The 17,583-nt window shown below is 49.5% G+C and overlaps 1 long non-coding RNA gene across 3 annotated transcripts in view; it reads left to right on the top strand.

Moving 5' to 3' along the window:
- The window catches only part of LOC137433946 (uncharacterized), a 737,502-nt gene that overhangs the window by 576,263 nt on the left and 143,656 nt on the right, over positions 1–17,583 (top strand). The gene's annotated exons all lie outside the window — the stretch shown is intronic.

Here is a 17,583-nt window from a genome sequence, read left to right as displayed (position 1 = left end):
ACGGCCGGATGCCCTTCCTGACGCCAACCCTTTTTGCCGCCTTCAACGACAAACAGGGAATTACCAGTGAACTGGTACTCAATTAGCCGACCTCGGAAGGATGACAGGCTGAGTCAACCCCCCTGGCATTAATTCGGCGATCGACCGAGATTCGAACCCAGGATCCTAAGCCGGCACCCTAGCCGCTAGCCCAACACCAGAAATGGTGTCATGAACACAATTTATTTACGCACAAGCACAAAAGCAAGACGGGCCGATTTCCGATTCCGACGGGCCGACGGGTGAGACGGGCCGATTTCCGATTCCGACGGGCCGATTTGGAGCAAGAAAAAGAACGAGACGGGAGAAAAAGGAGAGAAACGAGACGGGGAAAGCCGATTGGAGAGGCGAGTGAGGCGCGATTGGAGAGGAGTGTGAGGCGCGATTGGAGAGGAGTGTGAGGCACGATTGGAGAGGAGTGTGAGGCGTGATTGGAGAGGAGTGTGAGGCACGATTGGAGAGGAGTGATTGGAGGGGAGTGTGAGGCACGATTGGAGAGGAGTGTGAGGCACGATTGGAGAGGAGTGTGAGGCGCGATTGGAGAGGAGTGTGAGGCGCGATTGGAGAGGAGTGTGAGGCGCGATTGGAGAGGCGTGTGAAGGATTGGAGAGGAGAGGAGTGTGAGGGATTGGAGAGGTGAGGGATTGGAAAGGAGAGGGATGTGAGGGTTTGGAGAGGAGAGGAGTGCTAGGTGGAGAGAGGAGAGTGTCAGGTGGAGACAGGAGAGTGTCAGGTGGAGACAGGAGAGTGTCAGGTGGAGAGGAGTGAGGGGTCACATATTATGTGAAATAACTAAATTCACACCATTTCTGGATCTGATGACTTGCCAGTAACCATTTTGTAAAAATGAATGTGCAGCATATAACTCAATATGTCGAAATGTCACACACATCCATGCCCGTGGGATTCCCACGGGTGACCCCGCTAGTCTATATTATAATAGCCGTAGATGATTCTGTTGGGTGTCTGTCCGGGGTGTGGCTTACTCGGTTTGCAGAGTAGCTCCACCCATAGCTCCACCCATTCTGGGAGTGGCTTCATATAATTATAAACAAATATCCACCATTTTATTAACTCGCATAGCTTTGAGGCCTGTTTTGTAGGCCCGTGGTGTCTTGCTCTCTCCCAGTTTTATTTCAAATCAAATTCGATATATCATTTCATTTTTCACAGTCGCTAACATAGTTTTAGACTCGGTTGAAAAAAAACGGGAAGAAAATACAATGAAAGTTGCCGTTTATAGAACGAAATGAATTCTCAAACACCTGTAAGTTCAAGGCCATTGAGTCTCTCTCACGCCTTTATCTCCAATCTAACTCACCATATGATTTCATTTTTATCGATGGTTTTACTTTTAGACTCGGTGTCAGCAATAATTGAGAACATTCCACACACGCGGGAAAATGCAGAGATATATTTTTAAAAATCGCGTCATGGTGTATCATACACCGCCCAACATGACACCGACGGCAACGTGTCGATATATATTAAAAATTCGCTTTTGCTTTTCCGTTAAGATATATTACTTTTTCGTTTGATGACAGTCGTCACAAAAACGACAACAATGATGCCGACATATATTTCTTCGTTTTTATTTCATTCAACATTATTAGCCGGAAGTAAAATATGTTTCAGGAAATTACCGAGATATTTCTTCGTTTTTTTATTAGTTATGTGCGCATACACTTTAAATAGGTTTATTTGAAATCTTTAATTTTCCACAAACATTCCACACACGCGGGAAAATGCAGAGATATATTTTTTAAAATCGCGTCATGGTGTATCATACACCGCCCAACATGACACCGACGGCAATGTGTCGATATATCTATCTATAATTCCAGTAATCTCTGTGTGTCTGTGTGTGTGTCTGTGTGTTTGTCTGTGTGTTTGTCTGTGACCGCTGTTTCGCGACAACTACCGGTCCGATATACTTGAAACTTGCCAGGTATATTGCTGGGGACCCGAGGATGTGCCTTTTCAAGGTTTCATATTAATCGGACAAGTAGTTACCGAGCTATGGCGATTTCTTTACCAAACTCCGCAAGCCGTTCGCTTTGGACCAAACCATTGCATGTAAATAGAGGGGGGGGATTGTCACCGTACTCGCAAGCCGTTCGCTTTGGACCAAACCATTTCATGTAAATAGAGGGGGGGGATTGTCACCGTACTCGCAAGCCGTTCGCTTTGGACCAAACCATTTCATGTAAATAGAGGGGGGGGGGGGGATATAATTTTAGATATATATATAGTACGGGCAAGCCCTAGTATCTATAATTCCAGTAATCTCTGTGTGTCTGTGTGTGTGTCTGTGTGTTTGTCTGTGACCGCTGTTTCTCGACAACCACGGGTCCGATATACTTGAAACTTGCCAGGTATATTGCTGGGGACCCGAGGATGTGCCTTTTCAAGGTTTCATATTAATCGGACAAGTAGTTAGCGAGCTATGTCCAAAAAACGATTCAACCAATCAGAGAGCAGCGAGCTATCACGTGTGCCGAACGTGGCGGACAGACTCTGCCTCGGACGGCACATTTGAGAGCGTATTCATTTATTTCACGTTGGCAAACTATGTTGCCGCTATGTTGGCGTTAAACTATGTTTTAAAACTAATTAAAACTAATTTGCGATTCATCGTAACCGATATGCGACCTTCCTGTGACCTTCGACCTTCGAGCTCCTGTGAGAGCGTGCGCCATTACGGATAGTAATTCAATTAAAAACATAAAAACATTGTCCCAATTCAGTCAGAGCGAAGGGCGTTGTTTTAAGCGAAGAGCGTTTTATTTTTCCCCTAAAATTCAGTCGCCGGACGGTGAAAGTTTTTTTTTTGGGGCAGCTACTGGCAGCCACGTACGGCCAATCACAGGACACGTTGTTGTGTCGACGTGCCGTGTTGTTTTCCCTCGCGGTTTGGAATGTTTTTCCTTTTCATTTTTTTTCCTCTTCTCTTTCTACTTTTCCTTGCGATTAAATTGCAAAAAGCCAAAATGCGTTGGCGCTAATTGAATAATTGAGCATTAACACTAAATGGCGAATAACCGGAACTGCGATATGCGAACTTCCGGACAGTGAAGACTTCACTTCCGGCCTTACGAAAGTGCCGACTTACTGTCTCGATTGTATCTTCCCACTGTCTTATTGTTAGATCTATCTAACTATTCTATCTTATCTATACTTACCGTCTATATACTTACTGTCTATCTTATAGATAGATTGTAGATAACGACAATGCCCCAATCGAGTCGTCGTTTACGAGAACGAAGGAACGAAGCTGCACGTAGTGCACGCGCAATGGAATCTGACGAAGAACGAGCTGCTCGCCTGGCACGCGACGTTACGCGCGTGACAAGGCGTCGTGCAGCTGAAAGGGATGAAGAACGGACTGCTCGCTTGGCAGACAACACTGGACGCGTGACAAGTCGTCGTGCAGCTGAAACGGATGAAGAACGGACTGCTCGCTTGGCAGACAACACTGGACGCATGACAAGGCGTCGTGCAGAACAAACGGATGAAGAACGCGCTGCTCGCTTGACACGCGACGTTACGCGCGTGACAAGGCGTCGTGCAGAAGAACCGGATGAAGAACGGACTGCTCGCTTGGCAGACAACACTCGACGCATGACAAGACGTCGTGCAGAAGAACCGGATGAAGAACGGACTGCTCGCTTGGCAGACAACACTGGACGCATGACAAGGCGTCGTGCAGAAGAAACGGATGAAGAACGCGCTGCTCGCTTGACACGCGACGTTACGCGCGTGACAAGGCGTCGTGCAGCTGAAACGGATGAAGAACGGACTGCTCGCTTGGCAGACAACACTGGACGCATGACAAGGCGTCGTGCAGAAGAAATCCCTCACCAGCGAGAAGACCGGCAAGTAAGGGATGCCCTGCGCCATGAGGATGTACACCGTGTGAGACTAGAGCAGGCTCACCATGACAATCGCAACCTTGCTCGATACGATGATACCGATTTCTTCCGAGAGGTACTTCATGGTGAGTACAGGCACGCGTTGAGCAGGACCTCAATATTTCAATGCAATAAATGCTCGCATTGTGCTGCTTTGGTGTGGAATGAGGAGAGAAGAGGATTTTGCTGCAACCACGGCAAGGTCGATCTTATGCATGATCCTACGAATCCAAAACCCGGTTCAATTCCATCACAACCTCCAGATGCTATTAAAAACCTTTTCCTTAACCAGGACTTTGTGAAGCACGCGAAACAGTACAACAACGCGCTGGCAATGGCAAGTATCGGTGTCCGAGAGATACGTATGCCTGGCTTCAATCCTGGAGTGCGCATACAAGGTAAGGTTTACCATTACATTGGTGCTCCTCTTGCCGATCTGGGTTGTACCCCACGCTTTGCTCAGATCTACTTTCACGATCCAGCCCATGAGCTGGATTATCGTCGTGACCACACCTCGAACAGTGGCCTGAATGAGCAGTTTCTGCTAAGAGCACAACAGGCCATTCATGAGTGCAACCCATACGTCCAGCAATTCAAATCAGCCATTGAGTATGTGGTTCATAATGATAGCGCCAATGAACTGAATATTGTGTTAACAGGTCGCACGCGGCGCCGAGACCTTCATCATGGTACCGTCAACCTTCCCTCACCAGACAGCGATGTGGCTGTCATTGCTCCAGGGGCAATGACAACAGAGCAGTTTGGAAGGCTGGCAGTCGCTGTTCACCTCAGAGGAGGAGGTTTACAGACAATAGACGCCATGCATCCAGCGTATGACCCACTATCATACATACTTCTGCTACCCTGCGGCTCTCAGGGGTACCACACTGAGTTGGCAGGGACAACGCCAACAACTTTCTACCGCTACCATCTACAAGTACGTGATCCTACTCATCACTTCAATCTACTGCTTCGTGGTGGAAGGTTGACACAGCAGTACGTATGCGACATGATGGCAAAAATTGAGTCACACCGTCTCAATTGGATTCGCTGCAACCAGAAGTCAATTAAGGCAGAAAAGTATAAGATCATCGTTGATGCGTTGAACAGTGATGCTGAGGTGCTACCTGGACGCCTCACCATTCTGCCACCGTCAATTTATGGGTCGCCACGTTGGTATGCCAAAGAGTTTCAGGATGCAATGGCTTTAGTCCGAGTCAAGGGAAAACCAGACTTTTTCCTAACATTCACCTGCAACCCAAAGTGGCCAGAAATTAAAGAATCGGTTTTTGAGGGTCAGCCACCCAATGCAAGACCTGATATCATCGCCCGGGTGTTTCATATGAAGGTGGAAGCACTCCTCGCAGACATCCTCAAGCATGACATCTTGGGGCATGTGGACGCTTACGTGATGGTGAAGGAAACGCAAAAGCGTCACCTTCCCCATATACACATGCTCCTGACCGTGGTACCTCGCGACAAGCCCAGAACACCAGCAGATGTCGATCGCGTGGTCTCTGCTGAGATTCCTGACAGACTCACAAATCCGGAACTACACCGTATCGTGACATCACACATGATTCACGGCCCATGTGGGGAATGGAACATCTTGAGCCCTTGCATGGCAGACCGGAAGTGCACAAAGGACTATCCCAAAGCCCTACGACAAACGACAAGCTTCTCTGATGACTCCTATCCCCTGTACAGAAGACGGGCAGAAGCAGCACCTGGTGATCCCATCATGAAGACAATACGAGGCGGTGCTAACGTATTAGTTAACAATGCATGGGTTGTGCCTTACAATCCATATATTGTCCTCAGGTACGATGCTCACATCAACCTTGAGATCGTCTGTGCTGTCACCTGTGTCAAGTACCTGTACAAATACCTTGAAAAGGGCCCGGACCAGTGCCTGGTCAGACTAGAGCCTCATGAGAGGATGCGAGAGGCATTACGACATGATGAAGTGGCACGCTACGAACTAGGGCGTTACATCACCGCATCTGAGGGATACTGGCGCATATACGATTTCCCCATTCAACGCAAGTACCCACCAGTCGAGATGCTGGCACTCCATCTACAGGATGAGCAGGTGATCACGTTCAATGACGAAGGTGCCGTACAGAACGTGGCAGAGTCAGGACCCCCTGCAACAACCCTCACCGCCTTTTTCGAAGCCATGAATCTCCATCCACACATGCGTCATGTTCTATATCCAGATGTATTCCAACACTTCACCTACTTGAGGAAAAGGTTTCAATTGCGGAAGAGAAGGCTGAGTTTCCAGGATAACCGTAAGGCTGATACGGTTGGGCGGCTCCCCATTATTCCCGTCAACTCACATACTGCCGAGTTGTACTATCTCCGCATGCTACTGTACCGCGTGCCTGGCCCCACATGCTTTCAGGATCTCCGTCGTGTTGGTGGTAGGGTCATGGAGACCTATCTGGCAGCCTGCATTGCATATGGCATCGTTGACAATGACCAGGAGGTGGATTCTGTTATGGAAGAGGCTGCAAATATTGCATTTGGCCCTGCAGTCCGCGAAGTATTTGCCAACATGCTCATATTCGTTCTCAGAGGCAACCACGTGCAGTTCTGGGAAAGGCACAAGTATGTGCTGTGCGAGGACTTCATGCGTGCAGCAGGTGTGAATGAACCAAATGGACGCATTGTGAGTGCAGTGCTACTAGAGCTGAGGAACAAAGTTGAGTGCCACGGCTTTTCGCTCAGTAAGACCTTTGGCCTTCCTGAGCCTGAACCAGTTCATTTCCAGTCTCGCATTCCGCGCGTCATCGAGCACGAAACAGTGCACAATATAGGAGAACTTGAGGCTCACATCGCTCAAACAGAGTGCCTTCTTAATGACGAGCAGCGCGTTGTTGTCGATAAAGTGATGCGGAGTGTGGAACACGGACATGGCTGCATGCTTGCAGTTGATGCAAGTGGTGGGACTGGGAAAACATTCACATTGTCTCATATACTCAACAAAGTGCGAGCAATGGGCAAAGTGGCTCTTGCAACTGCTGCAAGTGGTATTGCAGCTACGCTGCTGCCTAAAGGGGCCACCTTCCATAGTAGGACCAAGTGTCCTCTCATTCTCACTGATGAGTCCACTTGCAACATCAGTGAAAATGACCCCACTGCAGCACTCATACGCATGACTAATCTAATGGTGGTGGATGAGGTTTCAATGATGGATCGTCGCGCATTGGAGGCAGCAGATCGAACATTCCAGTGGCTTCGGGGCTCAGAGGAACCATTTGGCGGCATCGCAATGGTTTTCAGTGGTGACTGGAGGCAGATCCTTACTGTTGTGCCACACGGTAGCCGTATTGACATAGTTGGAAGGTGCTTCAAGAGCTCATACCTGTGGAGAAAAGTGCAGATACTTCGTCTCAGAGTAAACATGAGGATCATGCAGGGTGCTGGAGAACAACAGGACGAATCTGCTTTTGCAAAATTCCTGCTGGATCTGGGTGAAGGGAAGATTCCTGTCAATCCAGAAGAGGGTGAATTTGCTATTGAGCTCAGGGAACCGCTCATTCTTCCAGGTGAAAAACTTCAGGATATTGTCACTTGGGTGTACGAAGACTTGCATAACAACATTAGCAACCCCAAGTGGCTATGCGAGCGTGTTATACTATGTCCGACCAATTCCGAAGTCGATCAGGTAAATGCCTACATGACGACCATATTTCCAGGGGAGGAACATGTTTGCTGTAGCGTCGATACAGCGGAATCTGAGGGTGATCATTTGTATCCGCCTGAGTTCCTGAACACCCTCTGTCCATCTGGTATGCCGCCACATCGAATCTCTCTCAAGGTGGGTATGGTAATCATGCTGCTGCGAAACTTCGACCAGCAAAGCGGGCACTGCAATGGCTCAAGGTACATCATACTTCAGATCCTTCCAAATCTGTTGGTTGCACAATCTGTGATGGGTGTCAATTCTGGACGCACATTGCTCATTCCACGCATAACCTTGAGTCCATCTGACAACATGTTCCCGTTCACTCTGCGGCGTCGGCAGTTTCCGGTACGACCCTGCTTTGCCATGACTGTGAATAAATCCCAAGGACAGTCGCTACACCATGTTGGGATCTTCTGCACACGAGACTTCTTCAGCCATGGTCAGTTCTACGTGGCGGCCAGTAGGGTTGGCAGATCCAGCAGCCTCCGCATTCTTGCCCTGGACGAGGAAACAAAGAAGAAGCGCCGTTTCCTCAGCAACGTTGTTTATGAAGAGGTGCTAACGAGATAAAGGTGTGTACAATGTACATGTAGACAATTTTTATTATTATTTATTTATTGAAGAACAATTGTTTCGAAAAGAATTCATCAAAAAAATTGCACAACTTTTTTTGGCAGTCGTACACCATGTTAGGATCTCCTGGAGAAGTGCCGTTTCCTCAGCAATGTTGTTTATGAAGAGCTGCTAACGACATACAGGTGTGTACATGTGGACAATTCTTATTATTTATTTATTGATTGAACAAACATTGTTTCGAAAAGAATTCATAAAAATAAGTGCACAACTTCTTTTGGCAGTCGCTACACCATGTTGGGATCTTCTGCCCAAGAGACTTCTTCAGCCATTGTCAGTTCTACGTGGCGGCCTGTAGGGTTGGCAGATCCAGCAGCCTCCGCATTCTTGCCCAGGACGAGGAAACAAAGAAGAAGCGCCGTTTCCTCTGCAATGCTGTTTATGAAGAGGTGCTAACGAGATAAAGGTGTGTACAATGTACATGTAGACAATTTTTATTATTATTTATTTATTGAAGAAAAATTGTTTCGAAACGAATTCATCAAAAAAAGTGCACAACTTCTTTTGGCAGTCGTACACCATGTTAGGATCTCCTGGAGAAGTGCCGTTTACTCAGCAATGTTGTTTATGAAGACCTGCTAACGACATACAGGTGTGTACATGTGGACAATTCTTATTATTTATTTATTGATTGAAGAAAAATTGTTTCGAAAAGAATTCATCAAAATAAGTGCACACCTTCTTTTGGCAGTCGCTACACCATGTTGGGATCTTCTGCCCAAGAGACTTCTTCAGCCATTGTCAGTTCTACGTGGCGGCCTGTAGGGTTGGCAGATCCAGCAGCCTCCGCATTCTTGCCCAGGACGAGGAAACAAAGAAGAAGCGCCGTTTCCTCTGCAATGTTGTTTATGAAGAGGTGCTAACGACATAAAGGTGTGTACAATGTACATGTAGACAATTTATATTATTCTTTGTTTGGGAGGGAGATGGGAGGGTGATGGGGCAGGGTGATGGGGCAGGGTGATGGGGCAGGGTGATGGCAGGGTGATGGGAGGGTGATGGGAGGGTGATGGCAGAGGGTGATGGCAGAGGGTGATGGCAGAGGGTGATGGCAGAGGGTGATGGCAGAGGGTGATGGCAGGGTGATGGGAGGGTGATGGCAGAGGGTGATGGCAGAGGGTGATGGCAGAGGGTGATGGCAGAGGGTGATGGCAGAGGGTGATGGCAGGGTGATGGGAGGGTGATGGCAGAGGGTGATGGCAGAGGGTGGTGGGAGGGAGATGGCAGGGTGATGGGAGGGTGATGGGAGGGTGATGGGAGGGAGATGGGAGGGTGATGGGGCAGGGTGATGGGGCAGGGTGATGGGAGGGTGATGGCAGGGTGATGGGAGGGTGATGGCAGGGTGATGGCAGAGGGTGATGGCAGGGAATTAACATTAACGAATAAAATTTGTAATGTAATAATTTGTAATAATTTGTAGTAATATAATAATAATAACGAATTCTGCTCTGTTTCAATTCTGTTTCAATTTGGTGATATGCTTTGCAAACCTTTTTTTTTTTTAACTATTTTAAAACTAAAACAATTCGAACATGGAATACATACTGACACTGCACTTTCAGGTCTCCTACAAATCCTACCCTGTCGCCTCACCGTGGCGTAGGAGTGGCAATGGTCAATGGCATCGAATGTCATGGCTAGCAAAGACAGGGAGGTAAACATGATTTAAATTTGGAAAAAAAAATTTTTATTTTTTTTTGGCAAGGAACGGGCACCCACCTACGGGCACGTCCTAGTATATTAAAAATTCGCTTTTGCTTTTCCGTTAAGATATATTACTTTTTCGTTTGATGACAGTCGTCACAAAAACGACAACAATGATGCCGATAAAACGCGGCGTTACGCGCGCTGCTTGTGAGCAAGGAGGAAGCGGACAAGCGGTAACATATAAATGTCTTTATTGTAAGACTACATTGTAAGACTACACTGTAACACTCAACTCCCCCGGGCTGGTCGCCCGGTGTATATCATGAGGCCACGCCTACCCCTCGGGCGTGGCCACCGCCCACTTCGTGCGTGGAATGATGTCACCACGCCAGTGGGCTTTTGTGTCCACCACACGCGCCCCCCCAGAATTCCCGCGCACCTGGAGGGCCAGTTTGCGGGGCAGACGAATGACCCGGCCGAAGCGCCCCCTGGCGATCGGCGGCGTCCGGGGTGCAGGGATACCAGGTGGGATGCCCCTGGCTGCCCCTGGGATGGGTGCAGGACCGGGAGGCGCCGTGGCGGCGGGGCTGGGCGGTGCCGGGGGTCCGCCCGCAGGAGGGCGGCCCCGACGTGGGGGTCGGGCCACTGGCGGTGGATGGTCCACATCGAGGTGGGCCGGCTTGAGGCGGTCTACCGAAACGCGGTCAGGAGTACCGCCGATGTCCAGGGTGAAGTGCTTCGCCCCGGTCTCCAGCACGCGGAAAGGCCCGTCGTACGGGGGCCGCAGTGGTGTCCGATGGGCATCGTGGCGGACGAAGACGTACTCCGCCGTGCGAAGCTCCGGGGCGACGTGCGTCGGTTCAAGGCGGCGTGCCCGGGCGTAGACCGGTGGCCCGACGGTGGGGATGTGATGGGCCACCCCGTGCTTGACGGCCCCCGCCGAGAAGGTGGGCCGCGTGAGGGCCGGGAAGCCGGCGAGGAGGCGGGTGAATGCGTCCGCTGCCGGAAGCGTACAGACCAACGTGGCCGGAACCGAATCGTTCGGCAAGCCGCTTGGCAAGCCGCTCGTTGAGCTGGGCAACACACATGCGAGCGAGCTGAACGTCTCGACCTGGACAAGCCGTCTGCGCTTGACGTCGACCAGGAGCCCATTAGCGCACAGGAAGTCCGCGCCAAGCAGTGCCATGGGCACGTCGGCGGTGACGAACGTCCATCGGAAAACCTGCCCTCCAAACCGCAGAGAGAGGCAGCGTTTTCCGTACGTACGGATGGGCGTCCCGTTCGCGGCAAGCAGCGCGGGGCCCCCACCCGCGGCGTGCTTGTCTGACGTGCCGGCGGGAATGACACTCACCTGTGCTCCCGTGTCGCACAGGTAACGGCGCCCGGAGAAGGTGTCCGTTATGAACAGCAGGCTGCTCGAACGGCCGGCGCTCATCGCCACAATTGAGCGCCGGCCCGGGCGTTTCCCGACCCGTTGAAGGAGCACGGCGGATGACACCGCCGAGCTTCGTGGCCGAACTTGGCGTGGAACCAGCACCAGGTGGTGGAGCTGGAGGAGCGCGGCTGGCTCCGCCAGGCCGGTGGAGTCGACGGGTTTCCCCGCGGTGGCGGTTTTCGCCGCGGCGGTGGGCGGGGCGTGGCGGCGTTCACGAGGTGCGTATCAGCATGCTGCTGAACCACAGCGTGCTGTAGAAGATGATGCTGTGGAACATCAGCGTCGAAGGCCGTGACGGCCACGCCAACGCTCGCCCGCGTGTCCGAAGCAGCGAAGTACTTGTCCGCCTCGGCCGCCAATGCTCGGGGTTCCGTTAGCCCGGTCCCGGCCAACGCGAGGCGAACCTGCGCTGGAAGTTGGCGACGGAAAAGCGCCCGGAATAGCGAACCGGGGGCTTCGTCGCCCAACAGTGACAGCATATGGTCCATTCGGACCGACGGGCGCGTCTCACCGAGCTCGGGGAGATCCAGGAGGCGATCGGCCCGTGCGTCGTCCGTGAGGCCGAACGTGGCTAGGAGTAGCCGCTTGAGTGCCTCGTACTTGTGGCCGTCCGGTGGGTGGCGAAGGACGGACACAACTCGAGCGGCCGTGCCGGGCCCGAGGGAGGCGACGACATGGCAGTAGCGCAGGTCGTCGTTGGTGAGGCGCCGAAGCTGAAATTGGGCTTCGGCCTGGACGAACCAGACTTCGGCCTGAGCCTCCCAAAATTCCGGAAGTTTGACGAAGGCGGCCATGGCGATGGCGTCGCGTGTGGAAGGATCGCTCCGGCAGATCCAACGTCGAGGGTCACCAGTAAAACGCGGCGTTACGCGCGCTGCTTGTGAGCAAGGAGGAAGCGGACAAGCGGTAACATATAAATGTCTTTATTGTAAGACTACATTGTAAGACTACACTGTAACACTCAACTCCCCCGGGCTGGTCGCCCGGTGTATATCATGAGGCCACGCCTACCCCTCGGGCGTGGCCACCGCCCACTTCGTGCGTGGAATGATGTCACCACGCCAGTGGGCTTTTGTGTCCACCACACCGACATATATTTCTTCGTTTTTATTTCATTCAACATTATTAGCCGGAAGTAAAATATGTTTCAGGAAATTACCGAGAGATATTTCTTCGTTTTTTTTATTAGTTATGTGCGCATACACTTTAAATAGGTTTATTTGAAATCTTTAATTTTCCATAAACATTCCACACACGCGGGAAAATGCAGAGATATATTTTTTAAAATCGCGTCATGGTGTATCATACACCGCCCAACATGACACCGACGGCAATGTGTCGATATATATTAAAAATTTGCTTTTGCTTTTCCGTTAAGATATATTACTTTTTCGTTTGATGACAGTCGTCACAAAAACGTCAACAATGATGCCGACATATATTTCTTCGTTTTTATTTCATTCAACATTATTAGCCGGAAGTAAAATATGTTTCAGGAAATTTCAGGACGGGGAATTTATTCGTTTTTTTTATTAGTTATGTGCGCATACACTTTAAATAGGTTTATTTGAAATCTTTAATTTTCCACAATATAATTTACTTGCCATTTATCATTTGATGATTACGAGACACTTCCTCTTGAGGATCGTGACAATTCATGCGCTGCGTGGAAACTTCTATTTCCAAAATGAATGAGATGGTCGATGAAGAACGCAGACTTGAACAGGATGTAGCAAGAAAGCGAATGAGACGGGCGAACGAATCCGTCGACGAACGTCAATGCAAACTTGCGGGGTCACCCGTGGGAATCCCACGGGCATGGATGTGTGTGACATTTCGACATATTGAGTTAGTTAGATGCTGCACATTCATTTTTACAAAATGGTTACTGGCAAGTCATCAGATCCAGAAATGGTGTAATGAACACAATTTATTTACGCGCAAGCAAGAAAGCAAGACGGCCCGATTTCCGATTCCGACGGGCCGACGGGCGAGACGGGCCGACGGGCGAGATGGGCCAGACGGGCCAACGGGCGAGACGGGCGAGACGGGCCGATTTGGAGCAAGAAAAAGAACGAGACGGGAGAAAAACGAGAGAAACGAGACGGGGAAAGCCGATTGGAGAGGCGAGTGAGGAGCGATTGGAGAGGCGAGTGAGGAGCGATTGGAGAAGCGAGTGAGGAGCGATTGGAGAGGCGAGTGAGGAGTGATTGGAGAGGTGAGTGAGGAGCGATTGGAGAGGCGAGTGAGGAGCGATTGGAGAGGCGAGTGAGGAGCGATTGGAGAGGCGAGTGAGGAGCGATTGGAGGGGCGAGTGAGGAGCGATTGGAGAGGTGAGTGAGGAGCGATTGGAGAGGCGAGTGAGGAGCGATTGGAGAGGCGAGTGACGAGCTATTGGAGAGGCGAGTGAGGAGCGATTGGAGAGGCGAGTGAGGAGCGATTGGAGAGGCGAGTGAGGAGCGATTGGAGAGGCGAGTGAGGAGCGATTGGAGAGGCGAGTGAGGAGCGATTGGAGAGGCGAGTGAGGAGCGATTGGAGAGGAGAGTGAGGGATTGGAGAGGAGAGGAGTGTGAGGGATTGGAGAGGTGAGGGATTGGAGAGGAGAGGAATGTGAGGGATTGGAGAGGAGAGGAGTGCTAGGTGGAGAGAGGAGAGTGTCAGGTGGAGAGAGGAGAGTGTCAGGTGGAGAGAGGAGAGTGTCAGGTGGAGAGAGGAGAGTGTCAGGTGGAGAGAGGAGAGTGTCAGGTGGAGAGAGGAGAGTGTCAGGTGGAGAGAGGAGAGTGTCAGGTGGAGAGAGGAGAGTGTCAGGTGGAGAGGAGTGAGGAGTCACATATTATGTGAAATAAATAAATTGTGTTCATTACACCATTTCTGGATCTGATGAATTGCCAGTAACCATTTTGAATGTGCAGCATCTAACTCAATATGTCGAAATGTCCCACGGGTGACCCCACTATATTTCTTCGTTTTTATTTCATTCAACATTATTATCCGGAAGTAAAGGTTCACATGTTCATTTCACGTGTGCAAAAACAAACTCCATTTCACGTGTGCATGGACATGAAACACAGACGGGAAATTGCTAAGAGATATTTCGTTCGAAGCAATTCTACACCGCCCAAATAAAATATTTCACCGATACACCGAGCGAATTTCAGCGAATTTCACCTAGTTTCAGGAAATTACCCAGAGATATTTCTTCGTTTTTATTTCATTAGTTACTAGCAGAAGTACTCACCGTTGCCGGACGGGGGAGGGGGGGAGGGGGGGAGGGCACGTACACTTTAAACATGTATATACATGTGGGATGTGGGATATATACATGTGGGACGTGTGTGTGTGTGTGTGCGTGTGCGCGCGCGTGCATATATGTGTGTGTGTGTGTGTGTGTGTGTGTGTGTGTGTGTGTGTGTGTGTGTGTGTGTGTGTGTGTGTGTGCGTGCGTGTGTGCGTGCATATATGTGTATGTGTATATATATGTCTGTATGTGTATATGTGTGTGTGTGTGTGTTTGTGTGTGTGTGTGTATGTGTGTGTGGGTGTACATGTGTGTATGTGTATATATATATGTGTGTGTATATGTGTATGTGCATATGTGTATGTGTGTGCATGTGTGTCGGTGTACATGTGTGTGTACACATGTGTATGTGTGTGTATATATGTGTGTATGTGTATATATGTGTGTGTCTGTATGTGTATATATGTGTGTCTGTATGTGTATATATATATGTGTGTGGGTGTGTGAAGAAGCGGCTCTTCGTTTGCAAAAGAAGTCCACAAACAGTTTGAAAATGACGCAGCTTTATTAAAAACCAACTTATACAGATCCGGAGGAAGGCGAACATCGACAGCACGACTCGCCCTTGTGCCACGTTCAGCCCTTCCTCCGGATCTGTATAAGTTGGTTTTTAATAAAGCTGCGTCATTTTCAAACTGTTTGTGGACTTCTTTTGCAAACGAAGAGCCGCTTCTTCACAGATGGTACCAGGAGTGGGGTGCAGCACCGGACGACGGGAAACGGAGCCCGAGGGACAGGAGGAAGGCTGCCTGAGGCCGGCGCCGGCACGCTGATTTGATTAAAGGTGAGAGTTGTTTTATATCAGAGGGCTATTATTCCAAATTCGTACCTTCCTCCCTCGAGCGGGTCCAGTCTCCCTGTCTCCGCGCTGCCTGCACTCGAACAGAAATTGTAAGTAAAGGCTCATTTTAGGCCTCAGAATGACGTGGCTTTGTTAAAGCCAGGATAAACATTAAGGGTAAAGCTAAGAATAGATTTTGCGCAGGATACCAGTAAGGACTTAACAGTAAGCTTAAAGTTACAGTTAGCACCAGGAGGGGAAAATGAGGTCGGACAGCCATATAGGTTGAAGCCAGGTGGCCAAGATTTTTCCAGGAAGGAACAGCCCAGAGACAAGATGGGGTATGCCATTGCATGCCAGGGAACGAAGGGCTGTGGCTAACTTAGAGGGCCATAAGAACATGGCCAGTAAAAGGATTTGCGCAGGATATCGGTAAAGATAACGTTCGATAAGGGTAACGTTATAGTTAACAAGGGAAAGGGGAAAAGTGAGGTCGGACAGCCGTAAAGGTTGAGCCAGGCCGAGAACTTTCCAGGAAGGATCAGCCCAGAGCAATAAGATGGGAAGCAAGCTAATGAAAGAAGGGGAACCCCTTAAGGGAACCCCGGCATCTTTCATGTTTAAGAGGCATCATTTTGCCGCGGTAAGACCAGTAAAGGACTGGGCTGTGTTAACTAAAGATTTAAATAATCCCTGGCCAGAGGAGGGGTCGTTTGCACTTGACAAGTTGGAAGTGTTGTACGGAGCTTTGGATAAGCTAGAAAGGGAAAGGAAACACTTCCCACCCGATTACTGGAAAGTGTATGGCTGGTGGGAAAAGGAAGGAATGAAGCGACTGGCAGCCCCAAGACAGGCTAGCTTGGCAGGGGAAGTACTGAAGCTTCAGGGGTCTCAAGAAATAAACAGACTTCCGGTGCCGACCGGAAGCGTCAGGTACAGTACGCTTGAGTTTAATTTAACCGGGCCAAGCACAGTGACGTGTGTGACCGAGCAATGGGGATAGTCATGGTAAATGGAGGACAATTGGGAAGATGCAAAGAGATGCAAGTAACATGAATTAAGTTGTGGTATCAAGAGGTGGAGGCGTCGTGGTACACCGGGCTAAAGCGGGCCACGATAACGAATCTACGACTTGACAGGTGTACATGTGTGTGTGCGTGTGTGTGTGTGTGTGTATGTATGTATATGTGTGTATGTGTATGCATGTGTGTGTGTGTGTCTGTGTGTGTGTATGTGTATGTGTATGTGTGTGCATGTGTGTGTATCCATATGTGTATGTGTATGTGTATATGCATGTGTCGGTGTACATGTGTGTGTACGTGTGCGTGCATGTGTGTGTGTGTGTGTATGTGTACGTGTGTGTGTGTGTGTGTGTGTGTGTGTGTGTGTGTGTGTGTGTGTGTGTGTGTGTGTGTGTGTGTTTGTGTGGGTGTGTGAATAAGAGAGAGACCGAATTGTGAGATACAGAAATGAAAAAACGAGGTGTGTGTGTGTGTGTGTGTGTGTGTGTGTGTGTGTGTTATTGTGAAACAGGTGCAGCATCTAACTCAATATGTCGAAATGTCACACACGTCCATGCCCGTGGGATTCCCACGGGTGACCCCACTAGTCTATATTATAATAGGCTACGGTGATTCTGTTGGACGTCTGTCCGGGGGTGTGGCTTAGTCCGTTTGCAGAGGAGCTCCACCCATAGCTCCACCCATTCTTGGAGAGGCTTCATGTAAACAAATATCCACCATTTTATTAACTCGAATAGCTTTGAGGCCTGTTTAGTTAGGCCCGTGCTGTCTTTCTCTCTCACACAGGTTTATTTCAATTCTAATTCGATATATCATTTCATTTTTAACAGTCGCTAACATAGTGTCAGACTCGGTTGAAAAAAAACGGGAAGAGAATCCCAAGAAAGTTTCCGTTTATAGAACGAAATGATTTCTCAAAGGCCTGTAAACGAAACGCCCATTTTATCGAATTCACCATCTGATTTAATTTTTATCGATGGTTTTAGACTCGGTGTCAGAAATAATTGAGAACATTCATGCACACACGGGAAATTGCCGAGATATATTTATAAAAATCGCGCCACGATGATACACGAAAATACACCGCCTAAAATAACATTCGGGGAAAATGTCGACATATATT

Source organism: Myxine glutinosa, chromosome 10, assembly GCF_964187855.1.
Source record: "Myxine glutinosa chromosome 10, kmMyxGlut1.1, whole genome shotgun sequence".
Taxonomy (NCBI): domain Eukaryota; kingdom Metazoa; phylum Chordata; class Myxini; order Myxiniformes; family Myxinidae; genus Myxine; species Myxine glutinosa.
This window is presented reverse-complemented; position numbering and strand designations above follow the sequence as displayed.